At 40.2% G+C, this 18,880-nt stretch overlaps 1 protein-coding gene across 10 annotated transcripts in view; it reads right to left on the bottom strand.

Moving 5' to 3' along the window:
- Positions 1-18,880, bottom strand: part of ELMO1 (engulfment and cell motility 1) — a 302,503-nt gene that overhangs the window by 40,824 nt on the left and 242,799 nt on the right. The window contains exon 1 of one of the 10 annotated variants that reach the window (XM_021385877.1): positions 12,192-12,212. The exons of the other annotated variants lie outside the window; for them this stretch is intronic. The gene's annotated coding sequence lies outside the window, so the exon portion shown is untranslated. Of the gene's footprint in view, positions 1-12,191; positions 12,213-18,880 lie in introns of those variants that run through there. 10 annotated transcript variants of the gene reach the window in all.

Here is an 18,880-nt window from a genome sequence, read left to right as displayed (position 1 = left end):
CTTCCCAAAGGGCCAGCCCCCTCCCTCCCTGAAGCTGTGCTCTTCATGCACCTTCACTGAAACTCATGAAACTCCCAAATCCTAAACTGGTGGCAGCCACGTGAAAAATACAGGCAGCAACTATATCTCTCCAAACTATCAGCTGGCATCACCAACAGAGCGAGCAGCACAGCAAGTTTAGACATGTAAACTTCCTAATAGGATGTTAAAAATACAACCAATGCAGCTGCTCGTTAGGGAAGCCTCACTCAGCCCAGATGCACTGCTTTCTTTGGAGGACCGCACCAAGGGGAAAACAAGGCAGAGGATTCCCTAATAGCACATTGTTTCTGCTGCCCCTAGGCTACCCCAGGGAAGCTGCAGAGCAAATATCTGCACACATCAGGGCAGCTTCTTGCTGGGTGCAGAGCAGTCCCCAGCAGCTGCATGGGAAAGGTGGATATGTAAGAGGGCTTGAAGAAAGGTGAGGGAAGTGCTGTGGTTCCTGTACTGGCAAATATCCTGAATTCATACCCATTTTAAGGACTGCTTTCCAGTGCCACAGGGTGTTAATCAAAAAAGAGACAACAAAAAGAGAAAACAGAGGGTTAAACTGAGCCCTGGTGATACTGTCATCAAGCTGAATTAGACTGGGAAATAATCCAGCATTTTCAAAGCTTTTCCTTCCTCACCTCCTCACAGTGTAGACTAAAACTTGAGGAGACACAAACAGATTAAAGGACTGAAAAGAAGTAATTTTGACAGATTGAAGCATCTGAGAAGTCCCACTGAACACAGGACTGTGCTCAAGAACCTGGCAAGAGCTCTGCTGAAAAGTCAATATTTTCTGAGACTGCAAGCAGTGGCAGAAGAACAATAAGTCAGGAGGAACTATTGCAAATAAGCCTTTCTACCTGTATGTATAGGTCTGGCATTAAAGGGGCTTAGATCTGGATTGCTATTGCAATTATACATCTAGTACAGATATATGCTTATATATAAACGTTCATTTGGATGATGTTTTTTTCTTCTATCAACCTGCCGTTTACACAAATAGTCCAGTAAAATCTATTTTGAAGGGGTTTGCTAACATGGACTACTTTTAGGACACTTAAAGCATTTCTCTAAAGAAGTTAGGTATCTCAATTTGAAAAGAATATTTACAAAGAATTATCATTAATCTCCTTCTCAAAGCACTTTAACAGAAGCTTTATGTATTCGTGGAGCTTTGGAAGACTGCAGCCCACATAATATTTGCTATGTTTCCTCCAGACCCAATTCTTAAAACGAAGGAAATCACGAACAAGGAGTAATCAGAATAAAGATGGCACTGGAATATTTCCTTGTTTTAAGATGAGGGTTTACTTTGACAATCAGTAACAAAATGGCAGTAGAGTATCAGATATTCTTTTCTCACTGCTTGTGCAGAGATAGGACAGCATGAATAAAAATCTGTAATCAGTTTCTAATAGGTCTTACTCATCAGTCAGCGAAGAGCTGCCAATGACACCACTTTCATAAATATCCTGTTTTGTAGTAACTGTGGCAAAATCTGAAAAGAGGTGAAACCAAGTAACAAAATCTGCATGTGGATGAGAGACTTCCTATAGTAGGAAGTGTCTTCAGAGTAATGGGTTCTACCTCCCAAGCACATCCACGACGCACATCCAGTGAGCTCTGGGGAGCACGGGGCACTTAGGTGTGAGTTCAGATCACGTACCAGATGGATTTAGGATGATTTCCAGAGGACTCCAGCAGGAAAGTGGATGTGGCCCCTTGGATTAGGGACAGAGGCTGCAGATCATGCAAAGTCCTCGCCCCACTGAGAAGTTCCTTCTGCCTGCTGCTTCCTGACATTGCTTAGCCGTTGGCTGCTGCCTCAAAATGGGATGCTGGCGATGAGGGGGGAGCACAGATCAATAGCTAAATGCTGCCGAGGTGGAAAAAATATCTCAACAGAAAGCTTAAAAACCAAGCCTCAGAGCACAGCAAGCTGTGTGCGCAGCCTGCAGGCAGAGGCAGCCCCGGCAGCTGATGGAGGCTGGGGGGAAGCTCTGGCTGGGAGGCTGCAGTGGGAGCAGAGCTAGAACCTAAGGGCTGTGGGCAGGTGGGAGGAACCTCGCTGTGTTCAGGGAAGGGAGGGCATCGAGAAGAACAAGAGCCCTATTGTGATGTGCCTGTGGTGGGGAATATAGAGATGTAAATTATCACAGTTTTTCCTCTACATCCTTCATGTCTGATTTAAGAAAGCCACTGACAGAGGGTGTTACTGGATCAGACTAATCTCAAGTTTAGAGTACATAAAAAAATGCATTTTCACTGCTGAGAAAAAACACTGTTAGGGCACAATGCCTCTTCAGGCAGTGCATCCCCTGCAGCACCCAGCAGTCTGTGAGGGTTTGGAGCTGCAGCTGTGGCATCCCCCAGTCATTTACATCTGAATCAGCACCCAGCAGCAGAGACGGCTTCTTCCAGCTATGTGATGGCCAGCACCTAAGGGGCACCTGGCAACATTCCCCTGTAAATAAGGGTAAAATCTGGGGTCACTCTCTGTCTGCTGTTCCCCAATTCCACTCCAGGGACCTAGGGTACTACAGGAGGCCCTAGCAGCCTTGTGATCCTCACTCTTTCCAGATTATTGCTTTTATTCTAACTGTCTAGAACCACGTTTGTGGGGCACTCTGGCTTGTCCTCCTTTGGCATTGTGCTCCTCCTGAGGTCCTTCGTTTCCCCTCAAATCACAGCCACACTTGGAACACATCACGTGCAATAAAGGTCACCCTATCATTCTCCTTCTTGTTCTTCTTTTCTCCTTTGAAATCAGAAAAGCAAAGCTGCTATTCTGAATGAATGCTGCTTAAGTAGGTGTGATAGAGACTTGTACTTTTTTCCTTCTAAAACATGAGGAAGCTTGCTTAAGTGCAGAAACCAGCACTTGGCATAAACATTGTTTGTACAGCACAAGCATGGCTGCAGAACTACCATTTCTGCTGCAGGCATGGATGCCTTGCTGCAGAGCATCAGTTTGGAAAGGAGGTTCTCTTTGATATACAGAGAAAATTTCATTTCCAAGGACTGCAAAATATCTTATCCTACCAAAGGAGCTCAGCAGACTGTGACACAAGTTTTTCCTCTTCCTTTTAGTTTTCCTCGATGGAGTAAAACAATTTTCAGGCTCCAGTGGACAGAAAACAGAATGTTAGACAGGACAGACAGCCTTCTGAGTTTATAAACCTGCATACTTAAAGACACCTCTCTCAGACTCACTAAATTTACTGCTTGGAAAGAGCAGATGTTAAATTTCCAGTTTCCATCTTATCAGAAGCAAGAAGAGGGGAAAGCTTTTCTGTTCCCGAGATGCCTGCAGATTTGACCAGCTGAGACCACTTCTTACTTTAGACTTCTGAGTACAATGCAAATGTGTCTAAGTACAGCTGAGAGGGAAATCTGTTCTGTGCAAGCACATATTTCTCCATACTTGTAACTGTGCCCTACAGAAGCCAAGATGGTATCTGAGTGAGAGGCATAAGAGATACTTCAATGATGTCACTTGTGCACTAGCTGGAAATCTCCATGACTTGATCCAGCCATCCCAGTTGCACAGGTAACACAAGCAACTCTCATTTTATTTTATGAAAACAACTGATTAAGCAACATTCCCTGTACCTTTATGGAAACAATATGCAATAATAATTTATTCATTTCCACTAGAAAGGAAACCTCCAAACAAAGTTGGACATCAAGCCTAAGACCATCTCAAGAGAGGCAAAGATTCAGTCTTGAGCTAGTAATGGGCTTCCTTGGCAACAAAACAGCAAAGCTTTAGGGTCCCCTCTTATCTCATAACTTTGCAGGCCTGGAAACAAGGAGGTCAAGGGCACTGGAAGAGTAAGATTCGTGCCTTTTAGGGGCTGCCAGTGCTAACCTCAAGTCATGCAGAGTCAAGAAGCATTAAAATGACAACGGTTTCACCATTAGGAACGTCATGTCATGTCATTCTAGCAGCAGTCTTCTGTCAGTTAAAATTCATCTTTCCCAAAGAGCCCTGGACAACTGGGCTAGAGGTTAATCAGGTCTTTTAGTCACTGAAATGTATTTTTAAACTTCCTAATTCCCTGCAGAAATAAGATTTTGATAATACATATGCCCTTCACAGAGTGGTATTAAGATTTTATAATCACTGCTGCAAGTCGCCTGCATAATATGATAGTGACTTCATCTGTCCTGTATAGTGGGGCCATTGCAAGCTCAAACACAGCAATTATTTGCTGTACTACCACATATCCTCTACACCCACTACAGACAAATAGTAGAAGGTAGAATTATCTCGAAGATGTAAGAGAAGAAGAGATGAAAGGAAAAAGTTTCAGATAACTTAGGTAATTCAGCTTATCTGCTTTCTCACCTACAGCTTCACCACTGCAATACAGCCCATTCATTCTCCTTCAAAGTCAGTAAATTTAGATAGCTTTATACTTTGGGGGACACAGTAATCAGTTAACATGGCTCCTTGTCCATGTACTTGGGAAGTTTAGAAAACATCACAGAGAAGGACAGCCTTCATCCTCACCTGTGCTGGAGAACTGACTGCAGCACCCCCATCAGTGAGGGCAACTCGCATCCAGCTGTGCTCTGCCTGTAGTTCCTGTAGTTTCACAAGGGTGAACAGAAAAGGCTGCTAAAGGGGACCCAAAAATATGCTTTGAAGCTGAGTACAGGCAAACCTCAATTAGGTGAATGAGTAAGATCCTGAGACAACCTTGTCCACACACAATTCTGGTATGCCTATGCCAGTTACCTGGGTCTTACTCTTATAGTCTTACTCTAGACATCACTCTTATGAGCCACGCGTTTCTCTCTTGGACCCTTGAGCTCCTGCTCATGTGCAACAGCATCAATAGGGCAGCAGCCATCTCCTCACTCAGGCACACTGAAAAGCCTAATCCCTTTCAGCACCAGCTAGTTCTGCACAACAGCAATCCCCCTTCTATCAGTTCCATGGTTCACTCCTTTTGGCCATTCCCCTCGTAACTGCCAGGGCTCCATAATCAACCTACAATGGCCTCACATCGTTATTCAGGGTGAACATTTACCCCAGCTGGGCCTAACAACACCAAATCCCCATCCTTAAGCCAGCTGGTGGCACTACCTTGGGCAGGGAAGGAAGTTTGGGAAATTTAACTGTCCTAGGAAACTCGGAAAAAAGAGCCTGCCACAAATGTGCTGCCAAGCCACCCTGCTTCTTGCAGCAGACAAATTACCTCCTGATTAATTCTATCCGAAAAAAACGTCTGCAAGAGCTGCCAGGCAGCAGTAACATTTGTTTAATCAGAGCCTCTGGAAAATGAAGCGCTTCTGGTGCCTGTGATAGATCTCACCTTCCTCCCCCTCTCTTGCTCTCTTCCCCCACCACGGAGCCAGAGCCGCTCTCCTCCTCTGCAGCACAGCAAAGAATGGAATACAGATGAACAATTTAGAGCCGATAAATCAATCTTGTTTTACTTATTCTTGGTTCCTCCACAGCTTTCCTCCCACTGCTGTCCCCTGCCACACAAATACACACACATATAAATACTGCCTTGGCTAGGTCAGCGTGGTTTTTTTTCACCTTTTGTCCCACAGAACATAACAAATTAACCTAATCAATATCAAGACTCCCACCATGTCTTCTGCACTCTGACTGCTACTACATCATCTGCCTTCGCACTGGCCTCTTGCAAACCAAACTCCCACTTGGATGCAAAGGACAGCGATGAATTCCACAGAATACTCCTGCCCCATCCTATGAAGATTTCACTTTCTGACACATGATGCTTAGATAAGACAAATCAAGGAAGAATTACCCAGAGAAGATGAAATTAAAAAGTTTTTCCTAATGCTCTTTGGGATACCAATTTGGTAAGGGATCTGGGGAACAGGACAACTGGCTAATTGGGTTGCAGAACGCTCCCTGCAAGGCTGTTGCAGTGAAATTTGTCATGAATCCTGCCCAGGTTCTAGCTGAAAATTAAGTAATTATTTTGCTGTTAAAATAAAAATATTCCATATTTTGCTCCCACTGGGTGTAAAGGAAAGCATTAGCAAAAAGAAGCGGCCGTCTCAATCCTCCCTGTAACAGAAATAACCTAGGTCTGGGCACAGAGCGACTCAGTACAAACCCAGCTGAGCAGGGAAAGGTTTTTGCTTTTTTGGGGGGGAGTGAGGAAGATTAGAGGGATGAGGATCCACAACTTGCTAAATAGCTGTTCATAGTGAATTGTTGGTATAGAGACATTTGTTTCTGACAATACGGAACCCATTCCGTGGGATTTTATGATGTTCTTCCAACTTGCTGTTCCTTTCTTTTTTTTCAAGAAGTAATTGCTATTTTCATTCACACATTTATCATTAAATGAATAAAATAAATGATTCAATGAATAAATCATTAAATGAATAAATAAAATGAAATTAATTCAATAAAAATGTGGTGTTTTTCAGTATGTCCAGAGTGTGCTAAATCTTAATGAATTCAAAAAGAATTTTGCCATCATTTTTATTGTGAGTTCCTCAGGAGGGAAAGGAATGCATAGATCAGTTCCTTCTGCACCATCTCAAACGTGTCAGAGCAGTCAAATAAACTATGTTATTCCAAGCATATCACACTGTATTATTTTTGGTAGTTTCCAGCAGTTTGGTAAAATAGGAAACACGAAGCAGCACCATGAGAGGTTATGCTACCTTCCTATAACCAGTAGCACACGTGGACTTTTGCCAGCAATGACAGTATTTACCATCTCAGGTGCACGGATGGCAGATGCTTACTTTATTGCTGTCAGCAGAGATATCTGCAATAGGAAAAAAAAATTCCACACTGGAGTTCATCTGAAACTTGGGAAAATGGCTTTGTAAGTGTGACAGGGAGCTCCAAACTCTGCGCGTTAGTTGTTTTATGGGTCACATTAACAAACCTATCAGTGGGCATTGGTAGGGGCACTTAGCTCTTTTTGACTCCCCTGATTGCCTGCTCTGAAATCTCCTGGGAAGAGCAGATTTGTTGTCGAGCTAGAAGCTCAAAAATCTGATGTTTGCTAGCAGTTATACAGATTATATACGAACCAGAAGTGTGCAGTCTTCTCATCCCCAGGTATAGAAAGAGGAGAGGAAAAGGGAAAGGAAAATTGCAATGGTAAATAAGCTCCCACAGCACAGACAGATAGCCACTGGGTAAGATGATGCACACTGTAGAGCTGGACTGCCCTAATTGCTAACATTTTCTTCTGCAGCTGCTGTAACACGTTTAGCCAAACTCTCTTTTGAGGTAAATAATCTTAGTTTCTCTGAGTACAATTAATGGCGTTAATATATTCCAGCAAAGTTTTGGTCAGCTTTTATCTGGATCAGCTACAAGTTATATGCAGCTTATTTTGTAGAGGCATTGCTACATTATGAGCAACTACACTGAGGGAAAACTCCAGGAAACAAGCCTCAGAACTTTGTTTTACCTTTATGCTTTTAACAAGAATGCCATGTCAAGTATAGCTTGTCATAAGACTCGTTTTTTATCTCATCTGAACCGAGATTGTTCCCAACAGATCAATGAGGTGAGCATCCCATCTTTGCAGCTACCAGCACTGCCCAACTGTGGCCAGTATTCTAGAGTGCTGTGGCCAAAGGACAACAGACTTCCTCTCTTACAGGACAGTTCTTCAAAACTTGTTCTCAGCTTGAGAAAAACACATCTATTAAACCATTTTTTAGCCTAATTTCACCTTCTTCAGTCTTCTTTGCAATTTGGCATTCAAGTTGCAGAGCTTTAGAATTCAGAAGGGACCATTAGATCAGCTAGCCTGAACTCCTCCACAGCAGAAGTTGTTATATTCTGTAGCTACATTTGCACGGAACTCACTAAGTTATGCATCTCTAAAACATTTCAGACTAGCATCTGGTGAAGATTTGCAGACACCGAGAGTTAGGGAATCCACCACTTGTATGACTAATTTAATCAGCCTTCATATCTCGTTTCTTCTAATGTTAGCAATAATCCTCAGCAGCCTATAACGGGCCTTTTGCATCTGCATTCAACAGAAGCGAAGTGGCAAAAGCATATGAAAATTGGGGAAATTATAATGAAATAGAGAAAACTTCACATTCTGCCTAGAGGACTTGGAAAGAGATCTAATAATTCTAATTAGGATTTCCTCCTTTTCATCCCTCATCCACGTACATCAACATATGGATTCACATATCCTCCACTAAACAAGGCCAAGACAACAGCTATTGTTCTTACAGCTGGTTCCACGTTCTAAATTGTACAAGGCAATTCCCAAAGAATTCCCTTCTCCCTAGTCAAAACTGCCTACAAGAGCTCAGTCTTCTCTGAGCACCGTTTTGTGGCTACATAATTGCAGAAGGCCTTATTTATAACATCACTATCCTTACCATATGCGCAATGGTATAACTAATTTGAAATAATATTAACAGGGATTATTGGGCAGAGATTTTTAAAAAGTGCAATTAATGCCAAGCTGTACTATTAACTACTGAAACCCATTATTTTTTATTTTGGGTGTAGGAAATATATTCAGATGAAGGTATTTGTCTACAGTCAAAATTACAGAACTAAGTAGCAGAAAGGAATTAATGTATACCTAAACACATGGCATATATAATATGCAGGGCCCAACTTAAATGCTTTTTAGTCTTAGCCATAGGTGGGAGTGCATTCATGCTGAAAGCGTGGTATTACTGTGGGAACATATTCAAGATACAGATGCTGCCTTAGGCAGCCTTTCTTCCCACGCAAATCCCTCTTTGCCAACACTTGGATCAATCTGCATGGATGTAAGGTGCTGAGATAGAGTAACGCAGGCTCACACATGCTCCTTATGTCTGCTCCAAGCCTGCCCTCCAACATCCTTCTCCCCGTTCTTTGCTACAAAAGTGGCTTGTTATGTTTTCTCAGGTTAGATAGTTGCTGGGGTTTTGGAGGATTTCAAATGAAGTTCAGCATCCAAAATTGAGCAAGCTGCATTTTTTCTCCACACACCTGTAAACACATTAAGCAGTCATATGAGCCAAGCCAAAGCCTGTTAACAATAAGACTAGCAGAGGACACTTCAAATTGCATACGGAAGAACGTAGGTCTTGAGCTTGATGGCATATTAAAGTGCTTGAATTTCATTGCTCTGCTTAGATAGAACTTGAATAAATTTTGACTTACTTCCTTGACAACTAACAAGATACCAAAACAACAGACTCTTGCCAATTCCCAGCCATGATTTGTCAAATGCTTAAATGCCCAGAGACAAAACAGTTGCATACATTTCAATCTGCCACATTACAATATGCTATCTGCACATCCCCTCCCTTGCCAGATGTACTCTGGTCTTTTTTATTTTCCCTATTACTACCTTTGCCAAGTGATTTTTACTCTTCAGATATCAAACTATCTATAATGTTATAATTTCTTTCTCATTTGGGGTTTTCAAAACTGCTTCTGGAGCTGACAGAACCCCCCAAAAAAGTGCCATGCTGAGCTGCCAAGCAAGCAACCCCTTGACACTTTCACTCATGTACTGAGACTAACAGCTCAAGGTTTATTTCACAAGCTTCCCAATAAGATGGGCACACAACATCCCTCACCATCCTATCACCTTGTTTATGCCACCTAGACAGAATACATGAGAATAAGAAAATTCTCCCAATTCTCTTGCTATTTCCGTGACGGTATGTTGCCAGATATGCTGATTACCATGCAAGCAAGCAACTTACTATCCATGCTGAAAAGAGATGTAGTTTATATGAAGGAAAAAAAAAAGCATAATACATACATGAGGAAGCAGAACTCACAAGGCTGTACAGTATCTCCATGTGAGCTGCACTGGACTGCCCCTGAGGTAAAGTCCTGAGTCCTGGCCTCTTGACTATTATGCCCTTCCTTCAACATGCAGAATATTATAGAATCCACTGTTCCTCATAGTGCCCATCTCTCTTGGCATACGATGCCAAGATGCTGCCCATCTCTCTGGGCATACAAAGCAGACTAGCAAACACTCCTTACTTGCCAATTTGAGTTTTCCCTGTAGTTGTTTGGACACTGAGCCCCGTTTTCTGGTTTTTGCAGTTCCCCACAACTGCACAGCACGCGCTCAACCATATCAACACATTTGTAAGAAATTAGCTTACAAAACCAGATCAACAGAATTTTAACTCTATGCTTTTGTCCCTAAAATCATCATCATTGCAATTCACTACATTGCATTACTACATGAACTACAACTGATATCACTCTATTGGGGAATGGAGTATTACTGACATAAAGGTTACCCGAGATGTTGATTTACTACAAGCATCACTTAACACAGACTTAATACATCATACAGGAGGGCAGCCTTCACTTTGGTAGAAGACATTCCGCTTCATTTTCCTCATCCCAAGCGAGTGCTGTCAATAATCGAAATGAGAGTAAAGGACAATGTTCCTTCTGGATCCAGCTGGCATAATGAACTGTTTAAGAACAGGAGGATTATATAACCTGGAACATGTAACTAAAGTCTGTACTGATCAAAAGGGCAAATTCTGTAGTCAAATTCACCCAGCATCTCTGATTTTAGTGAGCCTATTCAAATAATTAAAGAAGTTTATCTGAATGGATTGGTGCCCAAATGCTCTTGGCATGCAAGCAATCTGTGAAGAGAATCACTCAGAGGAAATGAACAAAAACAGAAAAAAGTGTCATTTCAGTTAAATATTAGAAAAATAACATCAGGTTGTGGAATCACCTTCCAAGACAAGTAGAAGAAACAGTCTTGGGTATTTAAAAACTAACTAGACAAGGCACATGGTAAGTTCCGTGCTCAACAATTGGACAACATGACCTAGGAAGTCTTTTGTCATCCACAATGAACATAATTATATACAGATGTTAAACAAATTAAGCTTATGTAAAAATGTATTTCATTATATTCCGCTTTGGGTGCATAGCTTATTTAATGGGATGTTTCCTAGGAAAGCAATTTAGTAGAGCAGCTAGTAACATCATCTGCTGTTTAACTGGGACAGAATTAGCATAAATTCAACTTAATGGGGACATGTTTAGCTAAGACCAAATAATTGTGGTACTTCACAATACAACTCTACAATCCAAAAGTTTTATAACCACTAAATTAGACTACAGGAAAAGTGCATAAATGAAATACTTGACCAACAGAATGTATAGTCTAGGAGTGCATTTTTCATTGCTATTGTATTTCTTTGGAATCATACTTCACAGAATTGTAGGGGTTGGAAGGGACCTCTAGAGATCATCGAGTCCAACCTCCCTGCTAAAGCATGTTCCCTACAGAAGGTCGCACAGGCAAATGTCTTGACACGTCTTGAATATCTCTAGAGAAGGAGACTCCACAACCTCTCTGGGCAGCCTGTTCCAGCGTTCCATCACCCTGACAGTAAAGAAGTTCTTCCTTGTGATAATATGGAACTTCTTGTGCTCCAGTTTCTGCCCACTGCCTCTTGTTCTATTGCTGCATGCCACTGAAAAATATGCAAACCTTATTTCATCTAAGACATCATTGTAACTATGGTTACATGGAGGATCTCGATTTCAGAAGCTATAAGAAGGGTAACCCCAACACATACTCATATCTCTTATCAAAACTTGCACACTTTACAACAATCACGTTTCAGGTGGAATTCCTGGACCACTACTACAGATAATGATTTCTTGCTATTTGAAGTCTTTGTAAACCTTTTTTTTTAAGTGGTCTCTTCTCTTAGTATAAATATTTATCTGAAAGAGTAACTTTCCACTTTGTAAGACCTGTTTCATTATTATATTGAAACCCATGCCATGTTATCACTGTGGTCTGGAAAGAGGCGGTGGATGGCGCCTGCACTTCAGCAGAAGCATTTAGAGTTGCTTCTAGTAATCCTCACTAAACTATACAAAATGACTGCATCACATTTTCCTTCCAGATGTTCCTTCCTGCTCCTCAGTAAGATGAAACAGCCACCCAAAAGCTACTCTGTCAGCTTGGAGATTTAGACAAATGCTACCATATTCTGTAGAGAACAGAAAGGGTCCTTGCTTTGTTAAAGGGCATAAGCAAGCCATTACGAACAGATGATCTAGAACCCAGAGAAGTATTTTTCTGTAAGAATGACTCAGGCAGTAATCATCACGACATTCTCACAAATATAGCACAGAGAAGCATTAATTCAAATTGACTTCTCACCTCATAAAGTCACCATAAAGAGCAAGCCATGTGCCAGGGAGTCTGTGTAGTCTTCTACTAATCTCCTATGCCAACTCCTGTTGGGTAAGTTATTCACGTTCTCAGTCATTATAAGGAAGCTTTCTTCTAATCTTAGATGTGCACTGCTAACTCTCCACAGCCTGGAAGTAACAGATCCTGCATGGTTAACTTTTAGGAGTCAACATGTAGGTTGTTAGATTTTGTTATCTATTTTTCCCCAAGAATATGACAGCAGCAATTCACACTATGAATTACTGTGGGAGACAACAGCCTCTGATACCTCAAGTTAATTATTTAATAAACCTATATTTGTCTTCCAGATTAATCACAGATGCTGCTGGTAATAACATGATAATGTCAGGTGAGTCTGGAGTTTAGGATGCCTAAGCATAAACAAATGTTCTTGTTTTCAAGAGTACAAATCTCTACAGAGGAAGCACACAAAAGACATCATTCACCTTTTTTTTTTTTCCTCTCCTGAAAATCACTAGCAGGAGATACAGTTAAAAGGAATTAGGTTTCAAGTGTTTATAGGACTCACAAAATCTGCCTGTGACTTCCTGCTGCCACTGTGGGAGGATGGAGAAAATTCTACATGACATCCACCAAGTTTGTGTAATTGTTGTGGATTTCCTACTGAGATGGACATGAATGACATCAGACACCAAAATCCAGGCACCTGCTTAGCTCCCACAATGATGACAGAGTACTCTACTTCCTGCCTCCTGCTCCTGAGGTGCTTAGTTGGGGGTCTTGGAAAGAGACATGTCCTCTGCAACAGAAGTAGCTTTCAGAGAACCCTACTGATCCTTTGAAAACCAAAGCAGAGCATGCTGCCATACTAAATACTATCAATTTCCTCATTTTATAAAAATACTGTACCTAAGCTCACTAAAAAGCAACCCTAAAAAGACATATATATACAATATATATATTGTGTATATATATATATATATAATAAAATGACTCTGTACATGAGGTATCCTGAAAAAATATACATGCTTTCAAAACAATCTTTGGATTGTATCCCAAGAGTAGTCTTACCCTGGGATACTATAGTATTTTAAAGAAATCCTTGCCCTTGGTGATTGAAAAGAAATTTCCTCTCCCTTGTTTACCTGTAGACTGAATGGTTGGTACCATACTCCTGAAAAAGAGGTATAATGAGTAGGTTTCAGAGTAAAGAGAGGAACCTTTAACTGAATCAGCAAGAAAACATACCAACTAAATAATTAATTTGGCACAAGTGTGTTACAGGCTTCATCCCAACCCAGTTTTCATTGCTTGTAATGAGCTTTTGTTAAGTAATTAATTCCATGTTCATCTGTTTCTTTCCAGGCATGAAAGTTATGATAATTCACACACAGAAAAATAGGTCACAGGGAACAGATCTCAAGTGCCAATGACCCCACTCCCCAGCTCATTTTAAAATATAAAACCATGGCTGAGCTTACCACCAATGAAGAGCGTTTACTCGGCCTCCTCTAGGTCACCTTGGTTTACTCAAACCATTTTTATTCAAATGCCTGATCCCCTTTTAAAAACGTACCTTTAGATAGGTGTAGAAGCCCTGTCAATGTTGAAGTTTGCTTTAATATTACAACCTATGCTACAAGTCTACATTTTTTGCTTTTAGCACCTGACAGGTTTCCATCTGCCGAATTTCTATTACCGCTTTAACATTTCATTTTTCATAATTACTTTTCAAATCAGGATGACCAATCTTTAATAGTACATTTGTACAAATAGTCAGCTCATGATACTTGCGATTATGCACTTCAGGACACAATTTCTGGTAAGCATTTAATTAAAAACTACAACTGAAAAATCAGGCTTCTATCCAGATGTGATTGAAAACATCCTGAAGACAACAGTTACTAAAATTGCAATCATGAAATACTTTTACAATGACTTTATAAGGATGGAGAAAGCAAAGTGTGCATGTTTGTATGTGTGAGATAAGAGAATATTTAAAACCCATGCCATGAAAACCCTAGCCACCTTACTTGCTCATCCTTCACAAAAATCACATACCTTGATAAACTGGATGTACATCAATTCAAGGAAAAACATGAGGAACCACACTGTGAGACGTATTCAAAATAAAACAAATGTAACAGTTTCTATTATGAACTGGTTTTCATTATAGCACTTTCACTGTTCTGGGCAAAAGTAATTTAAATGGATGAAGCAGAACTGGAAACAGTATTGGAACTGTAATTTGAAGTCAAATAATGTAACCTGCCTGTTGGCTTTAGCCATGAATTTGTTATTTAAACTTTGAATAAAAATACAAATGTGTATTTTTTTCCTTCAGAAACATTCTGAAGAGTTACCTCCATCCAGGTCTCCTTTAGCCTTCAAATAATTACCACAGATGTCAGTACATTCTTGTGAAAATCCTACACGCCTTTGCATTAAGATCCCAACTGCGCCAAGTTCAATTTAGAAAAATAACAAGGAATAGTGTTTTTTCCGTTTCCTATTATTTTTCCAAAAGGCCGCATTGAAGGACCATCTCTACTGCCCACAGGGATGAGGTTTGCTGGCTGCAGCAGGAATAAATGTACAGTACAGCTGGGCACCATTCACCTGGCTTCTCGAGGGCACTGAGAAATGAGAATCAACTGAATTGGCTCACACCTTAACTTAAAGCTTCATCCCTGTGAAATCCTGGTCCTCATTGCTAAAGCTCTCTGGAAGCCAGGACAAAGAAATTTGAAAGACTTCTCCCCATGCCTCAGAAAGAGCGTGATCAAGAGATAATGTGAGCCTAGAGAACACTTACTGCAGTTGCCTATCCTGCAGGGGTTATTGAAATCAGCAGGTTTTTAAGGATGTCCTAAAAATTCTTGCATTAGCCCCTCAATGCCTTGACAAAGGGTATACAGAAACAAAAGGAAAAAGAAAAGCTGAAAGAAATGTACAGCTACCTGATAACCTCTGTACACTGTAGCAAAGAGAAAAAGTCTTTGTGACTTACGCATGGCTATATAATTTACTGTCCAAAAAGTTTTGGAAACACTATACTTAAAACTGAAAGAAAAATTCTGAGCTGCATATTTTCCTGTGAACAAAGGGAAAAAGGTTTTCTGACATCTGATTGATAACATAGATTTTTTTCCAGTTATGCTAAAATTCTTACTAGTCGCCTCTAAGCTATATTTCTATTAAATAACCATTCCCGAGACCCCATATTGCCCTCACAATATTTATTTCCCACTGCCTTTCCAAATGTTTTCAGTCTTTAACCGAGGTCTTCCAAACTGCTTTTCTCCAGCAGAATAAAATCCTCACTGAAAGCCTTCAAATACAATACACAGGATCCAGGATGAAAAATAACTAGAGCAGCTGAATATATACAGCAAACCCATGACATGTAAATTGAAATAAATATGAACTTAAATGAAGAAATGCAAGCTGATCTACATGGAGCAGTCGCTGGGTCCTTCAGGTGCTGCCTTTACGCTATGGGATATTGCCCTCTGGACTCCACATGGAAAAAGGAAGGCTACTAAAAATTCAACGACAAGACTGGTGTGTTTTTGCCAGTTTGTAAATTTGTTGAAAAAGTGACCTTTTCGTTCAGTTTCCCAGAAGCGTGAACATTTTTTATACCACTGATGTATGTTGCAATTCAGAGCAGGTTGTAGGCAGTACGTATTTCTAGAAATAATAAAACCTCAGACCTTGGTTGGACAGCAGTTTGAAAATGGACTGCTGAAGGACACAGAGACATTGCTATTTACTCCTCCAGAGGAACTCCCTCTTGTTACATTTTTTCAGTTGTGCATCACTACTGACATCAGATTTCAAATAATGGACTATCACATTGGTTTGAATACTAAATATCTCCAATGTTTTTTTTCTTTTTCTTGCATGTTTTCCTTACAGTGCCTAAGACCTACTGGGTAACAAACTACTTCAAAATAATCAGAGGTAATTCATTTGTTTCAGTTTAGAATAGGTCCTCAAAAAACTGCTTACCTTGTCGGTAATTTTCAAGGGGAAAATATGTAATTTTGACAGCAATATTGATGATGTAAACTATGCCCAAGTCCTACAGGGTTATATTCTCCTATTGAACAGTGAAGCCCATTAGTATTAACAGGGGCTACAAACATGCTCTTCCCTCAGCACGTCAATGCAGCATTGCCATCAGGGAAAGAAAGGGCAGTGCCTATGTTTTTGTGTGCATTTCTTGGAGGTCGAGGCCTTCAGAACACTAGCAGGCCAAAAACTCACACATACAGACTTCGCTTGACTTTCTGGAGCATCTGGAGAAAGCCAGCTTATAAGGATTACTTGTTAACACTGCTCAATTTTGAGAAAAGCATCCTTCAATCCTTCAAAACAGACATAGACTGCAGGATGCAACTTCTACCTATGTAATCTTGTCCATGAGCATCTATTATGTTAAAAAAAAAAAAAAGAATTCTTCAATTCTTTTGACTCCAGATTTGCTCTTTAATCATTTCCAAGTAACTTGGTGTATGCATTAAGTGAAAGATCTTTAAGATCCCTTCCAACCCAAGCATTCTATTATACACTGTGTAATAGAAGTAACTCTAGTTACTTTTCTTCTGAATGTTATTAGTACTTAATTGAAGACTATTATCTCAGTATTTCCCTTTGATATAAAATGCCCAAAAATGTTCCAAAAAGAGGTCAACTCATACTAATGTTTCTGTCATTTGTTATTCAGATATAGGGCAACAGTACACTACACACCATAAATGTAGGTCACAGACTTATCACCACACATGCTAACAAAACAAACCGGTTTAATACAGTTTAATCTTCTTTCCTTAAAAAAAGAAAAGTAAACCAAACAAACAAACCCAAGACCACGAACAAATAAGAGATGAGTCGGTCTGGGATTTAAATCTGCACAGCTAAGTAATTCATTATGCACTATTCTGGAAGCATAGTATACTTCAGGGAAGAAACTGAATGTTAAATAATGGGACTCAGCAATAACCAGGATGGGTATTGTTCATCTTGGAGTGAAGCAAAGGGATGTGATTTCTCCTTGTTGATCATATGTAGAGGAATGCATTGCTGGAAAACAATCTGGTGTAGAAATGCGATACCCCATAAAAGCTTTGTCCAGACTGTACAAGTAATGAACACAGAGTAAATATTATTTACATATTGGAAAGTGCATGTGTAAAATGTTCCTATAATTAAATTCTAAAGAGACATATGCTTCTTTATCCTCATTTGTGATGAACAAGTTAGTATCAAAAATAAAAACAGGCATTTTCCAGCTCCAACCAGGCAAAAGCTCATCTCTTAGTTCTGCTATTGTAGCATCCATGGCAACATATTTACTGATACAGAGGCAGATGAGTGATTAAACTAGGAAAATGTTCACTTACTGTAATGCATGACATACTTTAACAGAGAGATGAAAAATCATTGTCCCAGGAAAACACTATGGAGGATGTACAAGTCTCTTGCTGATGTATATTCATGTACACTATTGTGCATATATGCAGTCTCGGCACACACTACAATTTAAATGTTTGTTCATGCAATATGCTAACTTTTGTCATCAGTGGATAACATTTGTATTTTTTTAGTTGGCAATGTAGAATTTTCTTTCAGTTGTGCAAGTTTTCACTTAAAGTTAATTACACTGAAAACTATTCACTTTTCCCTCTTCTACTTATTTTTATCTCACAATCATAAATCAGGAGCAGTTTCAGTTACTTGCCAAAGGAACACATTGCAGAGAAAACAATGGCATTTATTTGAAGGGCAGTAACTGTTCTGAACTAGAATAGGCACATATATTCTAGGTAGGCTCTCAAGATTTCTTAGGTGAATACATCCAGTGTAGGGGATCACTTTCTACCTCTAAAGTTTATTTACTGCTTGTCTAACATTTCAGAGGCTTTATCACCTTACTGTTGAAATCCCAAATGATCTGACACAGCTCTTACGATAAGCTGCATCCAACGCTGATGGCTCTCTGTTGTTGACTAACATCTTCTAGAAAACCCAGACATCTCTCCTAAAAAATAACAACAAACCTCAGAGAAGTCTGTAATTATCCTTGAATATCCCTAGACAGGCACGTGCCTAGTCCATGTTAACAGTCCACATCACCAGACATGGAGTTACTACAGTTCAAAGCAGCTGAAGTGTTGACTGGGAATACTTCGGTGCTGCTTCCTCTGAACGTAACTCTTTCCTCCCTTCCTACAGGTCAGGTTTAAGAAAAGACTGCAAAAACATTATGATGAAAATGTCATGAACTGTACTTGGAACGAGAGAGCGAGGAAGCAGTAGCTCACAGGTCAGTAAGCCTGTCAGCAGGACACAACAGTGACAGCCGACATCACACTGCATTATACTCCTACAGGATGCCTTTTTGCTCTCCTCTGAGAAACACAAATTGGTATTTTATCCCTCTGCTGAATCTGTGACGTGAGAAAGGAGATGCCAAAACAGGGTGGACTCTGATTTCAGGAAAAGCTTGAGACATAAGTACTTCAGACAATGTATTCCTACAATGTATACACCTGTATAGATGTATACAATGTATACATCTATATTTATACATTATATATGCAGGAAAATCTAACAAAATGCTTGAAATGTTTCCAGCTGCAGTACAGTCTATCTGGCCTTAAAACATTTAGCATATCTTAGTCAGTTCC

The sequence above is a fragment of the Numida meleagris genome, chromosome 2 (genome assembly GCF_002078875.1).
Source record: "Numida meleagris isolate 19003 breed g44 Domestic line chromosome 2, NumMel1.0, whole genome shotgun sequence".
NCBI lineage: Eukaryota > Metazoa > Chordata > Aves > Galliformes > Numididae > Numida > Numida meleagris.
Note: the sequence above shows the minus strand (reverse complement) of the source record. Positions and strands in the feature narration are given on the sequence as shown.